Source organism: Lontra canadensis, unplaced genomic scaffold (assembly GCF_010015895.1).
Source record: "Lontra canadensis isolate GAN:19392208 unplaced genomic scaffold, GSC_riverotter_1.0 scaffold137, whole genome shotgun sequence".
Lineage (NCBI taxonomy): Eukaryota > Metazoa > Chordata > Mammalia > Carnivora > Mustelidae > Lontra > Lontra canadensis.
Genome location: NW_022631131.1, coordinates 2,288,252 through 2,300,841, shown reverse-complemented (window position 1 = coordinate 2,300,841; position 12,590 = coordinate 2,288,252). Strand labels below are relative to the sequence as shown.

The following is a 12,590-nucleotide window of genomic DNA, read 5'->3' as shown; positions in this document are numbered from 1 at the left end:
GTTACCAAAATAGGTAGGAAAAAGATGAGAGGCAGGAGGCCTCTAGAAGGCCAGTCTTTCCATGAATTGATGGGGATGGAAAGACCTGGTTTCAAATTTCAGCTTAGCCTTTTTCAGACTGTGTGGCTTTGGGTAAATTAACCTTCAGATCTTTGTTAATAACACAGGAACAATAGCACTCAGTTTGCTTAGTTGTGAAGATCAGAAATACTTGTAGAGTGACAGGCCACATGTATAAATTATAGTATTTTTATGTCATTTTTTTCTCATGATAGTCCTTATTTTAAAATACAAATTGAAGGGGCGCCTGGGTGGTTCAGTGGGTTAAGCCTCTGCCTTCGGCTCAGGTCATGATCTCAGGGTCCTGGGATCGAGCCCCGCATCAGGCTCTCTGCTTAGCGGGGAGCCTGCTTCCCCTCACTGCTGCCTGCCTCTCCGCCTCCTTGTGATCTCTCTCTCTCTGTGTCAAATAAATTAAATCTTTAAAACAAAAACAAAATCAAATTGCTCAGAACAACTGTGGGAGGTTTCGACAGGAACCTAAAAGCAGAAGAAAATTAAGTGTCACTAGACATGGTCAGAATAATGATTAGAATATATATTATTTTCATGGCTAGGTATTTTCTTCGTCCACACTGGCTAATGATCCCCCATGCAACCCTGAGGCTTTACAGTTTACTAAGCACTTCTATGTGCATTAGCTCATTTCATTCTCATACTAGCTGCCCCCTAACAACCGTTCCAATTGTTTAAGAGATGAGGAAGCTAGCTAGAGCTCAGAGGCATTAAGTACCTGCTGAAAGGTACACAACTGATGAATGTCCAGAGTGGGCTCCTAAGCACAGAAGGCCTTCTTCTGAGCAGTTTCCTCACCCTCCTAAGGTAAAACTAGCTAACCCTGGGGGTTTAGACCCCCAAGAAATGCTAGATGATGGAGGTGCCGGCGAGTGAGAGGGACAAGCATGAGTCTTGCACATCTGGCTTCTATTACCTCCCAGCTAAGGGACCTTGAATAAGCTAGTGAACCCTAATGGGCATGGGTTCCTTCCATTGTAATCTGGGGAACCCTCACTTGCTTATAGCATTGTTGGGAGGAACAACGAGATATCCAAGTGAGGCAACTGGCAAATTCTTACAACGAAACGAGTCCAGGATGTTAAGGGACTCGCTTAAGGCCACCAAGCTGGACCACCACCTAGCTGAGCCACGGACCTGGACTCCTGCTCCTCTTCCAGAGTCCGGTGACCAAGACAACGAGGCGCCGCGGAAGCCCTGACACTAGGAAACCGAGGCCTCCGCCGCAGGGCTCAAGTTCAGGGGGGGCATGCCCCGCCTCCGGTAGCCTCAGCTCCGCCAGGGGGCGCGCGCGGAGGCCACGCTCTAGCCCGCCGCGCGCCTTGCCCTTCTCTATGGTGGGTCGGGCACGGCGGGAGTGGAGGCGCGCTCCCGGGAGGGGCGGAGCCGCGCGAGGGGCGGGAGCGGCCGGGCTGGGCGCCTGGTGATGGGTGGGGGGGCCAACTTCCTGGGGCCGCCCGTGAGGATGTCGCGACCGCCCCCCGGTGCCCCTCAGTCCCGGAGACGCCGCCGCTGCGGAGCCCGGAGCCCCCCTGCCTGAGGCGGCCCGGATTCGGCCCCTCCCCTCCCAGGTGCGGACCGCCGGGCGGGCGGGCGGGCGGCCGCGGCAGGTGAGGAGGCGGCGGCGGCGGCGCTGGGATACGCGAGGTGCCCGGCCTGGGTGGGGTCCTGGGGGAGGTCGGGGTGGGAGTGCTGCTCGGCTTCGGGTCTCGCCGGGCTGTAGTCCGGAGGCGCCTCCTGTATGCCGGGCGCGGCCTGGGGCTCTCCCTGCCTCGCTGGAAGTCTCCGCATCCGGGGCCGCTCGCACCTGTCCCATTACAAGTACCTTCAAAGAAAGCATTTCACCTGTGGGGGCAGTAACCCGAGACAGGTGTCTTCAGGTAGCTCCAGAAGCCTTAAAGACCGGCAGGTTCAGTTGGCTTGGGGGGGAAAGATGCCTCTTTATGGCAGAGGAAACTGAGTCAGGTACGCGGCGGCCTGGTGCCCTCTCTAAAGGACCTAGCTTGTCCCTGCTTCCTAGTGGAGGAGCCCTTGAGGCTCGTTGGAAGGAGGAGGCTGGAGTTCGGAGGCTTGGTGGAGAAGTTTGGGAATGTGCTTCTCCCCACCCCTCCGCCCACTCTTGCCTCTAGGGATTTGCCCTCCGTTTATTTGGGTTGATGGGTGAGGTCGCCGCTGGCCCAGACGGAGAAGGGAAGTGGGGCCTCTGCCGCGGGCTGCCCCTGAGACATTTGACCAGGCGTAGGGAAGTATATGGCTAGACCAGGGGAGTCGGAGCATGGCAGACATCTGTCTGCTCGGAGCTTGGTTTTGAGCTGGCGGAAGATTATCAACAACAGCGTATTTTCTCCTTTTTGTTGGTCTGTCGTTTGTTCTAGTGGGAGAAAACTGTGTAATCAAGGAAGATTCTATCAAGCTCCTCCCAGTCTACCTCAGGGAAGAATTACTGTTAGCTTGGAAATAGGGCTTTACCCACAACTGTCACTTTGCACCTTGGCTAAAGGCCACAGTGACCAAATGAATAATCATTCGCAGGTGCATGTGGCCTTCTAAGAAAGCAGGAAGTTCCTTATTCATCCCTTTACAGCTGGTTTGGAGAATAGGGAGGACTTCCCATCACTCCTGTTGCTACAGCCGTTTGGGCAAACTTGTGATTTTCCCCGGTGACAGTCCAGGTTACTGAAATGTGGCCAAAGCTGTCTATTTATTGAGCCGTTTTTCTAGGAATGGGAATAGGCAGGGGGCAGGATGCTTTGCTGTGTCAGAGTTCAAGGGTTGGGAGCTGCAGTGTTATTTCTTTCCTGATCAGGCGATTTCAGGTTTGACAACTTTCTTTATCCTTTTTTCCTGATTGCATTCTCTTTCACATTCAAGGAAATAGATGATGGCAGGTATTTCTAAAACGTTATGGCATATTTCTTAATAAGTACAATTCATAAACCACAGTTTAGTTAGAGGTGTCATTTTCTAAAGTTTGGAAATTGTGTATAAGAATTGCAGATTGATGTGTCAGGGCTGTTTAATAACTTAATAACTTGATTTTTTTTTTTTAAGGTTTTATTTATTTACTCTTCAGAGAGAGTGAGAACAAGCAGGGAGAGTGGCAGGCAGAGGGAGAAGCAAGGAGCCCGATGAGGGACTTGAGTCCAGGACCCTGGGATCATAAAACTTGGGCCAAAGGCAGCCACTTAACTGACTGAGCCACCCAGGCGCCCCAAATAACTTAATTGTGCTCGAAGAAAATTTCCATGTAATCTAGGACACAAACGCATGTGCATGCACGCACGCACACACATACACACACACTTTAATGTCTATATCTAGTTACAAAGATCAGCCCACTAAAAACTATCAAATTGGTCAGGAAGACACCTGTTATTCTGACTTTACACTGGGATCAAGGGCTTTAAATCTTCTAAATTGACTTAATTTAACCAACTGCTAAAATAATATGCACAGAAAAAGAGCTGCTCGCCGATTAGAAATCAATTTGTTTTTAATCTTTCCCATGACCAAGCTGGTTGACATAACTGCTTAGCACTATCTAATAGGAATGCATCTTTAAGGCCTTTTAAGATAGCAGTGGAAAAAGCATTTTCAGTTTTCAGAATTTAAAAAGCCAAAACAGCAAAAATAAAAAAGGCACAATTTCTTCCCTCCTTACTTGCTTACTGTGATGTTTAATATAGCCACACCCACCTATAAGAGTCTTGTGCCTAGGACTTCCTGGAAACACAGACAAACCTAAGGAGCATTAGGGGGACTGATTTCCACCTTGCTTTTTATTCTTATAACAAAATGTTAGTGCTGCTATTGTTTTAATGGTAGATTAGAGACTTTTATATCAAACTTTACTGGCCATAGTGTTTATGTTTTGGGATGAAAGTTTTAACTTCTGCACCACAGAATCTCATCACCCCTGAGATACAGAACTAAGTCATAACTTAGAGTTTATTGAGAATACGTAGTTTAAATTGCTGTTGGTGAAATCTCAAGGGACCAGCTGCTTCATCGTTCTTATTGTTTGGTAATGATTACTGGTTATTATTTTTGTTCGGTTATTGGTTATTGGTAGTGGTTACTTGTGTTTGGGTAAGAAAGAGTTTGGCAATTATCAGGACAATCTGCTTTTTTATTACCTTTTTTTTTTTTTGGTCTATTTATTTTTTTAACTGAAGTGTAGTTGACACACAAGGACAGTCTTTTTATATACATACACGTAAACTCCTGTTCCTTCAGTAGGGAAATTGGTCATTTTCTTGTACTGTGACTTTATATTAACGACAGAGTTTTAAATAGGACTTTTACCAGGACGTGAAATCCATCCCAGGTAGGGAGGAATCATAGGCCTCAGCTCTCCCAGTTTCCAGGATTTATTGGTTGCCATGGTTAGGACAGTGGTTTTATCTAATCCTATAATGCCACTCTAAGTTTAAACCCATTATCTTCCTTTCTCTTAAGATGGTCATGATGTTTCTTTGCTCTCTCTTCTACTACAGGTTGAGTGCTCCACATTTTTGATGCATCTGGCCTGTTAACATTCTGAGTTGTAGCTAAACAGTTGGCTGAGAGAATCCGATTGCATGGTTTCAAACATTTTCCTTTTTTCAAAGCAAGCATAAAACCTTATGTTTCCTCTGGGGGAAAGGCAGCTTTTTGAATCTGATAGAAAAACCAAAGCTGGTTTTTCCAGCTTTGTACCAGCTCACGAAATCTTAACCTTTCCCTTCTGGTTGTGCCAGTACAGTGGCTGGCCACCAGTAGTGAATGATCCACCACAGATTTTGGGAGTTTCTGAAGTCTTCTTTATTCCGTGCAGCTTTTGGCCTTTTTAGTGTGTTTTATTGCAAGGAGTTCCCAAAAGCCAGCCTTTACTTGAAAGCTGCAGTTCACAGCTGAGTCACTACCAGGTTTTTTAAATGCACAGATTTCCCAGCCCCACCTCCTGGAGATTTGATTGAGGAGATAAGTGATGACCAAGAATCTACATTTTGAAAACTACTCTGCCCTCTATTTCCGAAAAGCTCCCCAAGTGATTCTGCTATGCAGCCAGGTTTGGGAGCCCCTGTTGCATTGCTTTGAAATTCTTTATAAATGGTTGTCCCTTTAAAAGCATCATTATGTTATCCAGGATGTTTGCTTTGCTAGAATAGCCCATTTCCTAGTCATGACAGATAACAAAGAGCTTTTATAACTTTTATGTAAATTACTTTACAGAGAGGGCCCCCCTCCCCCACTGTATTATCTGTCAGGAGTCATGAGGGAGGGTTGGGGAAAGTAGCTTCCTTTATTTCCTGAGTGGACAAATGAATGATAATGTGGAAACAACTGGAGGTTGGAATTGGTAGTCGAATCTAGTTATGATCAGTGTTGGGTAGGAGGGGTGCCTGCCTGGGAATTCTCTGCCTGTAGGATTTAAAAATAAAGCGAACTTGCCAGATGTTTCACTGCTTCGTACGTGAAGCGCTTATGGAGGAAAATAATGGAGGCTTAATTGTCAGTCAACTTAAAGGTCCTTTGCTGAGTTCATGGAAGGAACACGTTAGGGAATTAAACTTGGGACAAGCCTAACAGTTTAGAAATCGACAAACCCAGTTTTGGATCCCAGCTTTCCCGCTTCCAGGCCATGCTACCTCAGGCCCCCTTCCTTAATCTCTGTCAGCTTCATTTTCTTCATCGCCCAGATGAAAATAATACCTAGCAGGATTGTTAGGTGGATTAAAAGAGAGAAATACATTCTTTATACATTGCAGGCGACTCCATGAATCTTCGCTGCTACTTTCTGCTAGGATTTTTATTCCGAAGGCTGAAGATGTCTTTCTAAATCTGACTTTCTCTGTAGGTCTTTCAAGGAGTATCTACTCCATCAGCTCTTTCAGACTCTATCAAAGAGTGAGGGTTGAAGCTGGGAGCTGCACGATAGGGGATGAGAGAGCACTAGGACCCTCAAAAATGTTTTTAGAGGGGCTCCTGGGTGGCTCCATGGGTTAAAGCCTCTGCCTTTGGCTCAGGTCATGGTCTCAGGGTCCTGGGATCGAGCACCTCATCGGGCTCTCCTCAGCGGGGAGCCTGCTTCCTCCTCTCTGCCTGCCTCTCTGACTACTTGTGATCTCTGTCTATCAAATAAATAAATAAAATCTTTAAAAAAATGTTTTTAGAATGAGTGGCATGTAGACATCTATCCGGAGTTACTGTCTGTAGGAATGAATTAATAACCTCTGAATTCAGCCCTGTGTATCTGTCCATCTGGGTGGTAGCCCGGGCACTGCCATCAGGCCAGGAGGCTCTAAGGGTGGCCTCGTGAAACGGCTGACATCCATTTCTTTCCTTATCTTCCTTCCTCCCTTTTGGTCTCTTGTTTCTCTTTCCCTCTCTCCTCCCTTCCCAGTCTTTCAAAGTGCCCTTCCTTCTTCGACTTGCCAATCATGTTACAATAATCATGGGCCAGGCCCCTGAAACTGCAGGCTAAAAGAGGTTGCTGGTTGCTAACACCTGTCTCCCAGCTAAATGAATAGGCCCTTTTGTGGGCAGGGTGTTTAAAAAGCTGATTAGTACAATGCTGTCTTAAAGGACCTATTAATGATACAGCATATGTAAATCAGAGAGTGATTTAAAGCCATTTGAGAGATTTATTTCTTAGACTAGATATTTATTTTTTATATTGAATTATGATGTTGGTTGAAATTTTATATCTAAACCACGAATCTGTTTATTGCCCAGACTAATTTTTGTCATTTGATTGGGGATCATTTATATTCTAAAGAAGTTCCTACCCTTAAGGGCCTTTGTATTGTTCAGCAAATGTCTAACTAGTGTGTAATACAATTAAAGTTTTGTTCACTGTGCTGCTGACATAATTAGTTTAATTTCTGCTCCTTATATATTTCTCTTGGCAGCTGGGAAATTAAAATACTAGATGCTACATAAAACTGCTTTTTTGAGGGGGTGATTTTACTGTCAGTTGAATGGACTTAGGCCCCAGGGTACATTTTTTAAGATGTCTTATTCAACCTTCCTTTAATAGTGTTCTTTCTCTCCATAGAATTAATGTATTAAGACACATAATTGGCTATTGAAGCATTCAGAAGAGACAATGTTTGGCCTTTACCCCGTGATGATATTTTTCCCCTCCATCTCTTTTGAGGCAATGTGTGTAATTTTTGAAACCCCTAAGTATATTACACTTACATGAGGATGTGAACTTTTGCGAAGACTGGAGAATGGAGTGCTTTTCTCTGATAAGGTGTATTATGAAATTCCCTCCCCAAATCACTGCCCTGTTCTTTTTAGATCAGAGCGTTTGCAGACCTGATGTGAGCGTGGAAAAGCTGTGATGCCTAGCAAATCCTCTGCACAATTTCTCTGTGATACGTTTCACAGAAATGGCTCTAAGTCTTCAGGAACAAGAAATTGCTCTCAAGGAGACTTTACATTTAATTACTCTAATCCGCACTTCATTTCCTGCAGGATTCTTGGAGAGATTCTCACCAGGCTGCCGATTTCACGGAGTCGTGGCTTATGCAGGTTTTTATCTCTTAAGGCTTCCAGTCTTTTTTTTTTTTTTTTTTAATGGAAAGTGACCTTGGTCTGGTAATTTCTCCATTGTCCTCCCCTATAAAGAGATAAGCAAAACCGTCTTGCTCCCTCAGCAGCCTTTTTCAGCAGCTGCCCCTCATGCTGCTTATGAACTCCTAAAAAATTTCTGTTGAGCGAGTGTTACTTGACTTTTAAAAGTTGGCCTTCTCCGGTGCTGCTGGTCAGGCCTCCATCTCCCAGTTTAACGTGCTCAGGCCTTTTCTGGAATTGCGTATCAAGCAAGGATTTCATTGTCTCTAGGTTGTGGAGTGGTCAGGGCTCCCTGGGACAGCCGTTTGTTTCCATCAGGCCAGTTCTAAAAGTAGGGGAAGCACACCCCCACTTGAACTACCAGAAGCCAGTCTGATTGCTGAAGACATTTTAACTGCCTTGATCCTCTTTAAAGAAATGCTGCCTAGTCATCCTGAAACTTAGAGGAAGGTGGGCCAACTGGAGGCTCTGCAGGGCTCTGAGTGGTTAAATGTAATTGGTTAGTAATCAGCACCATTGTTTATTTGCAACTGCTGGATTATGTTAAAAGACTTGCAAGGAAAAAAAAAAAAAGCTTTTCTTAAGCAAATGTAGGGTAGTCCTCTCCCTCCTTGTCCTCTTGTGTTTTACATTTGCTTTGGAAAATCTTTCCAGTTTCAGTCCAGATCACATGCATACAGACTTAAGGCACGGGAATCAATATATTTGATCCTCAAATACATAGGAAAGTGTGCTTGTTGTCCCTCCAGGATTTTCTGTGAATCTTTCCCTTCTTCTGCTGCTTTTTTTTTTTTTTTTTTAAACGATTAAGACATCTGCTTGAGAACCAACCCTCATCCTGTTCTGCTTCCAGCCTTTCCCTAGGTCTTGAGTCAGTGGGGCCACAGTGAATTAATTATACTTCCTCTGGACCATGCTAAATTATTATTTTACATGGTGTGGAAGAAGATTCACCAGAGCATACGCCTTTATTTGAAAATGCTGGACAAAAGGAGCATTCTAGTTTGGAGAAAGAGAGCAGAGTGTTTTCTAGGGCTGGCTTTAGCAGGAGTGGGTCAGCTGAAGTTCAGCTGGTTGGAGCAATCCGCAGTCAGAGATGGTTCTAGGAAGAGGGAGTTGTTTTGGAACTGTTTTTGCAAATTAGCAGCTGTTGTTTGGGCATTTTGGATTTTTCAGAGGGGCGAAAAGGGAGAGTTAAGGGCAAAGGCTAATAACATTTTGTACAGTGGGCAGGAGGTGAGGAGGAATAATGCAGGTGCTCGGACTTGCCCAGTCCACAGTGGAAAATTCTTAGTTTTTCAGTTTCTCTCTCATCTGTCTACCTCTGTTTCTACCTTTTGGGCACTACTTGATTCAGGTACCATTCTTGGTCATTTTATTTACTGATGGAAGAGTTTGCTTAGTTATTCTGAGTGAGAGCTGAAATTTACCTTCACTAGTGTTTGCTATGGAACAGGTGGGTAGAGGGGTGCCAGAATATTCCCAGAGAGTTGGACAGAGGCGCCTCCACCTTCCTTACTGCCCTCACCATATAGTTGGACCCAGCACTCCTGGTGACTCTGAATCATCCCTCCCCACGCCCACTGGTAGGGTTCAGTGTTCTAACTCTGGATTGTTGACATACTTGCAGACCGGCAGCTTGATGAATAGCAACAGTGAGCCAACCAGTTTATGGAGGACATAAAAACGGTAGTAATTCTGCTTCACCTCCAGATGATCTTCATCAGATTCCTAAATTTTATTTGATAAAATTTTTCATATAAGACATGAACATGTCCTTTTTTTTTTTTTTAAGATTTTATTTATTTATTTGACAGATCACAAGTAAGCAGAGAGGCAGGCAGAGAGAGGGGGAAGCAGGCTCCCCGTGGAGAAGAGAGCCCAAAGCGTAGCTCGATCCCAGGACCCTGGGATCATGACCTGAGCTGAAAGCAGAGGCTTTAACCCACTGAGCCACCCAGGCACCTCTGAACATGTCTCTTGTACTACGAAAACTAATACTAAAAAGGAAGATACATTTGCAATTGTATCTCAGTTGGTTTTTATTTGAGATGTATGCTGTCCACACCTGCACTGTTACTTGTGGAAAAACTCACAAACCACATCCTGAGATCTTTCTCCAAACATAAAAAGAAGCCACTGGTTTTATTCGGAAGGGATTGATACAGAACTCAAGAGTTCTGAATATCATGTCAAGAAAGCAGTTTTTGATGCCACAGAATGCAAATACTTAGCTGTATTTTGATTTACATTTGGTCTTCAACCAAACATTTTTTTTTTTAAACCTTTTTGCCCAATGTGGGGCTCGAACTCACAACTCTGAGAGCAAGAGCTGCACACCACTGACTGAGCCAACCAGACACCCCTGCCAAATGCCATTTTTTTAAATGGGGAAAATTTGGGGCACCTGACTGGCTTGATCTCTTAATCTCGGGGTCAAGAGTTTGAGCCCTACCTTGGGTGTAGAGATTACAAAATAAATAAATTGGGGCCCCTGGGTTGCTCAGTCAGCTGAGCGACTCACTCTTGATTTTGGCTCCTGTAATGATCTCAGAGTCCTGAGACCCCTGTGGGGCTCTGTGCTGAGCAGGGAGTCTGAGATTCTCAGTCTTCTTCTGCGTGCATGCACTCTCTCTAAAATAAAAAAAAAAAACCTTTAAAAATTAATAAACTTAATAAGATGGGGGAAAGTTGAAATTTGTTGTTACATATCACAGATACTATAAAAGCATGTTAAAATATCTTTCTGTAAGTTTTAATACCCTGCTTTAAAAATATTCTTTACCTAAGATAATTTTTTAAATCAGGGATTACATACAAATTATGACCTTTTTTTATTCCTAGAAAGCATTGGTAACATTATTGTGGATCTCAAATTTTAGCATGCGCCAGAATCTCCTGAGCACTTGTAAAAAAATCCAGTTTCCTGATTCCTGTCCTACACCTAGAGAATCAAGAGCGTTTGGGACTGAAATTTGGGATTCCGATGGCAACAATCACGATGATGGTGGTGATAATGTTGAGAAACCCCAAAATTCAGAAATTTGGGGGCTGCCTTTATTTTGCAGAGGAGGGATTTAAGGCACTTTGAACAGCATTGTTCTGGGTGGTTCTGAGGACACTGAGATCATTTTTTTCCTTATGCTACTTGTAAATGAAGCAACCAGTGGAGGACTCCCATTCCTACTTGGGGAGAGAAGTTCCATCGCCTGGTGATTTACTAGATCACAACCATAATTTTTACTACTTGGAGATTAGGTGAGGGATGCTTACCTTTAATATGCTTAAGAATAAGTCAATAGAACTTACCTTTGGTGCCTGTATTAGGAGTATTTTAGTATTTGACTAAATACTAAAAAGGAGTTTTCAACTTCTTGGCCTTTACTCACTGCTAATAAAGCCGCTTAAAGGTAGAAGACAAATAAAATTTGGGGGCATACAGTTTTGTTTTTTCTTTTGAGACACTGAAGTTTGTGTTTGCTTTATAGAAGCCTTTTATAAGTAGTCTAGGAACAAGTATTATTAGTTTGTGTTGCTGTAATGTCAAAACGAATGTTGAAACAGCAAAGGGGGGAATATCTGCAGGTTTTGCATCCTGGTTTAACTGCTTAGTTGGATAAAATGTCAAACTTGATAGATTATTGGAGCTGTTATTTTGGTGGTTAAACAAAAATGAAACTGTTGTGGGTGTTCGCAAAGAACACTGCTCCCTGTGTCTTGGCTTTGCGCTGGAGAAAGTTTCAATTGTTCGGAAGCAATACTCCTTAGAAAATGCAGCTTCTGTGGCTCCAGGCACAGCTGTCTAAATTACTAGCTCTACGGGGGCCTTTGGACAAGCACTGTTGAACACTTTTGGAAACAATTTATGTTTCTGGTTCCAAAATGTCTGTGGTTGTTCCCTGAATAGTTGGGAAGCCTAGAAGTGGAGAAAGGTATGGCATTGTGTCTAGATTATTGAAGTCAAAAACTCTTTTAAGTGTCTCTAGAACAAACTCCCATCTTTGTGCCTGTGGGTTGTGGGTTGGGGCTGTTAAGAGGATATTGACTCCCTGGGCCTGCCTTCCCCAGTTAGTGCCTGTTCTGGAGGATGGCATGCTGTCAGGCTGTGGACCAGCCTACAGAGATCGTCGGTTATTATGACCTCGATGAGGAAAGAAGGATGGGGAACATGAGTGAGGGTACAGATGTTTTTGAAAGTCTATGCCTGCTGTGTGAAGCCTTGAATTTTCACTTTGAACATTTCATTTAGTAAAGGATATTATAAAACTGCCTTTACAAAACAGTCCCTATTGAAATCATATGTTGCCCATGAGAGCTTGGGAAGCCTTAGGGGTGCTCCACAGGGTTTATTTTACTCATTCCATTGTGTAAAATGATACTTTTTTCTGAATGGGATTGTATGCATTCTTTGGTGCAAGTGAGGCGAAAGCTTCCTGTCTAAAAGTAGGAGAGAGTTTTGTGTAGGACTGACAATTCTCTTGCTGTGTGATACTTGTCTTTGCGCCATACTTTACCTGTATAAAAATTACCAACAGTCATGTACTGGCCAGGTGTAGGGACTTGCCTATAAGAACTTATTTCATCCTAACAGTTTTATGAAGTGTAGGTACTAGTATTTGTGTTCCACAGATGTGAAAACACTGCACAGAGAAGTTAAGTGATAGGCCTAAGGCCACAAAGTGTTGGAACCTTCTGGCCGTTAAAGCCAAACTCTCAACCACCAAGGCTCCAATGGCTTTACACTCTACTGGCTCACCTATGATGATGACTTTTCCGAATAGGTCTTCAGAAGTAGATTCCAGTTCATAGAAGGGTGGGCTTTGAAATTTTTATACATGGTCCTCTTGTATGGAATGTGATTAGAAAGTGATATTAGCGGGACGCCTGGGGGCTCAGTCGGTTAAGAGTCTGCCTTTGGCTCAGGTCATGATCCCTGGGTCCTGGGATCAAGC

At 44.0% G+C, this 12,590-nt stretch overlaps 1 protein-coding gene across 3 annotated transcripts in view; it reads left to right on the top strand.

Annotated features, from left to right (window-relative positions):
* The first annotated feature begins 1,464 nt into the window (after positions 1-1,464).
* RFFL (ring finger and FYVE like domain containing E3 ubiquitin protein ligase) overlaps positions 1,465-12,590 on the top strand; it is a 62,892-nt gene continuing 51,766 nt past the window's right edge. For 2 of the 3 annotated variants that reach the window (XM_032843307.1, XM_032843301.1), the window contains exon 1: positions 1,465-1,646. The gene's annotated coding sequence lies outside the window, so the exon portion shown is untranslated. Of the gene's footprint in view, positions 1,686-12,590 lie in introns of all 3 variants that reach the window. The other variant, XM_032843302.1, reaches the window with a different exon arrangement.